This window comes from Capricornis sumatraensis, chromosome 8, assembly GCF_032405125.1.
Source record: "Capricornis sumatraensis isolate serow.1 chromosome 8, serow.2, whole genome shotgun sequence".
NCBI classification, from domain to species: Eukaryota; Metazoa; Chordata; class Mammalia; order Artiodactyla; family Bovidae; genus Capricornis; species Capricornis sumatraensis.
This window is the reverse complement of record NC_091076.1, coordinates 41909981-41912939: the sequence shown is the minus strand read 5'-3', so window position 1 is coordinate 41912939 and position 2959 is coordinate 41909981. Positions and strand designations below refer to the sequence as shown.

The 2959-nt window shown below is 45.5% G+C and overlaps 1 pseudogene; it reads left to right on the top strand.

The window, feature by feature from the left end:
* Positions 1-1729: 1729 nt before the first annotated feature.
* Positions 1730-2519, top strand: LOC138083526 (cofilin-2 pseudogene; annotated as a pseudogene).
* The last annotated feature ends 440 nt before the right edge of the window (positions 2520-2959 follow it).

The following is a 2959-nucleotide window of genomic DNA, read 5'->3' as shown; positions in this document are numbered from 1 at the left end:
GACGCGCCGGCCGCCCGCCTCTTCGTGGCTCGCGCCGCGCGCGCCCTGACAGATGCGCCCCAGTGGGCGCGCTGGGTCACTGTGTACTCCAGCCTCGGTCCTCTCAAAGCCCAGCCGAGTAGAATTGAGGGCAGTGGAAGAAATGGATGACATGTCTTTGTTGGGAGCTGGTGGAGGAAGACGGTTGTCAGAGGCGAGCCCAGACAAACATCCTCCTCAGAAGGGCCAGCTGCCCTGCCCTGGAGCGCCAGGTAATAAATAGCTGAGGCTATCTGCTGGTTGGGACCCAGCAGCGCCTCGGCTTTCTAAGCTCTGCGGTGCCTGAGTAGGCTCCACAAATTTGCTAGTTGTGCACTTTCCCTTCTTGTAAGGGAAAGGACGCTAGTTGGTCTTTGTCTCCAAACCCTGGGCCACTGAGCCATCGTGCCTATCTACAGCACCATCACAGGCACGCATCCGCCAAGTATGTAACCCAGCAAGGACTCACTTGCCCCAGGCGCAGAAAGCCAGGCTCTGACAGCAGGTGTTTGCAGCAAAGGAAGGGTTTATTGCAGGGTACAGAGAGATTGTGAAGGACAGGGAAGCCTAGCGTGCTGTAGTCCTTGGGGTCACAAAGAGTCAGACACGACTGGACAGCCACCACCACCAAGCAACGGGGTAAGAGAGACTGACTTCTTGACAAGCCTCAGGTCCGCTCCCACTTGGTCTGTGAGTTAGGGGTTCTTAAAAAGGGAAAACAGAGACTAGGATGAATCCTCTTGTGAGTTTTTTTTTTTTTATCGTAGTTTTGGATATCTTGGATTCTCAAGTCAGGTGGCCCATGACTTGGGGCCACCTGTGAGCTCATCTTGTGGAGAAACAGGCTGAGTTTGTACATTAATGATGTTATCTATAATAGCTATTTTAGTATATTAGCAATGGCATCAGCAACAGCAGTTTTAGTCATCTGACTAGTTGATTCGTGTTCACTTAGCACGGGATTGAGGTCGTGGGAGGGTGAGAAAGGAAATTAAGTTTTAGATAGTGAGATTAATCATAAACTGGGGAAGGGAACTCGATTTTAGGGAGACTCTGCTTCAAATCGTACACCTAGTAGAGGCAGCCATGGTCTTAGAACTGGTGCCTGGCTAGAGGGCTGCCAGCAGTTGGCTTGACAAGGAACCTGTGTGGCCCGTGAGACTTATAAATTCTGTAAGAGTCAGTTTCCTCACACATAACTTTCCAGGTTCCCTGGAATTTCAAATTCTAAAGTTTCTTAAAGCAGGAGCTTGTCATTAGACTGTTAAATACTGTTATTTTTATATACAGCCCTTAGACGAATCCCATTCTAATCTAGTCTTCATTTATTCATTCTGTAATATTTACCGAGCACATATTATTTTCAGGCAGGCTTCCCAGATGGCTCCGTGGCAGAGAATCTGCCTGCAGGAATTGCGGGTTTGATCCTTGGGTCAAGAAGATCCCCTGACGTAGGAAATGGTAACCTGCTCCAGTATACTTGTCTAGAAAATTCCATAGACAAAGGAGCTAGCAAGCAGCACTCCATAGGGTCACAAAGAGTGAGACATGGCTGAGCACGCGTGCGCACACACACACACACACATTATTTTCAGACACTATTCTAAGCTCGGTAGATTCGGCTGTGAACAAGAAGGGTTTCCACCTACTTCTCCATCTCCTCCCAGCGCCGTAGAGCTGGGCCAGAGCTGGCATTGCAGCCCCAGGCACTATGACTTCTGGAGTTACAGTGAATGATGAAGTCAAAGGTTTTAATGATAAGAAAATAAAAATATTCTACACAAAAGAAGATGAAAGAAAGTTCTGTTTAAATGATGAGGAAAGACAAATAATTATAATAGAGGAAGCAAAACTGATCTTAACAAATGACACTAGTGATACCACGGAGGACCCCTATACATTTTGTTGTGAAGTTGCTACCTCTGAATGATTACCAGTTTGCTATGTGTGATGCCATATAAACAACAAAAAAGTCTAAGAATACCTAGTATTGATCTATAGTCTAAGAATACCTAATACTGATCTATTGATGCCATATACACAACAAAAAAGACTAAGAATACCCAGTATTGATAGTCTGGGCTTCTAAGAGTGCACCTTTTAAAAACAAGATGATTTATACTAGCTCTAAAGAGGCCATTAAAAAGAAATCTACATACATTAAATGTGAAGTGACATAAAGTGAAGTCGCTCAGTTATGTACAACTCTTTGTGACCCCATGGACTGTAGCCCACCAGGCTCCTCCATCCATGGGATTTTCCAGGCAAGAACACTGGAGTGGGTTGCCATTTCCTTCTTCAGGGGATCTTCCTGACCCAGGGATCGAACCCAGGTCTCCTGCATTGCAAGCAGACGCTTTAACCTCTGAGCCACCAGGGAAGCCCATATTAAATATGAGTGACATGTAAATGGAAGGGATGAAGTTAAGGAGCATTTGTCACTTGGAGAGAAATTGGGAAACATTGTAGTTGTCTCACTTGAAGGAAAACTCATAAAATGACTGTTGAATACCATCTTGAGTGTTAAGCAGCTTCCACTTCTACAACTCAGTCAGTTGGAAGAGTGTTAGATTTTGTTTTTCTTTTTCCTGTTTCCCAGTGGAGAAATTGGAGTTGGTGTGGTGATGGACAGGGAAGCCTGGCGTGCTGCAGTCCATGGGGTCACAAAGAGTCAGACACAACTGAACAACTGAACTGAACTGAACTGAACTTCCCCAATGGGCCCTTTCAAAACAATAAATGAAGGAAATATCATTCATTTGCTTATTTAACTTATATGCACAGTACATCATGAGAAACGCTGGACTGGAAGAAACACAAGCTGGGATCAAGATTGCCAGGAGAAACATCAATAACCTCAGATATGCAGATGACACCACCCTTATGGCAGAAAGTGAAGAGGAGCTAAAAAGCCTCTTGATGAAAGTGAAAGTGGAGAGTG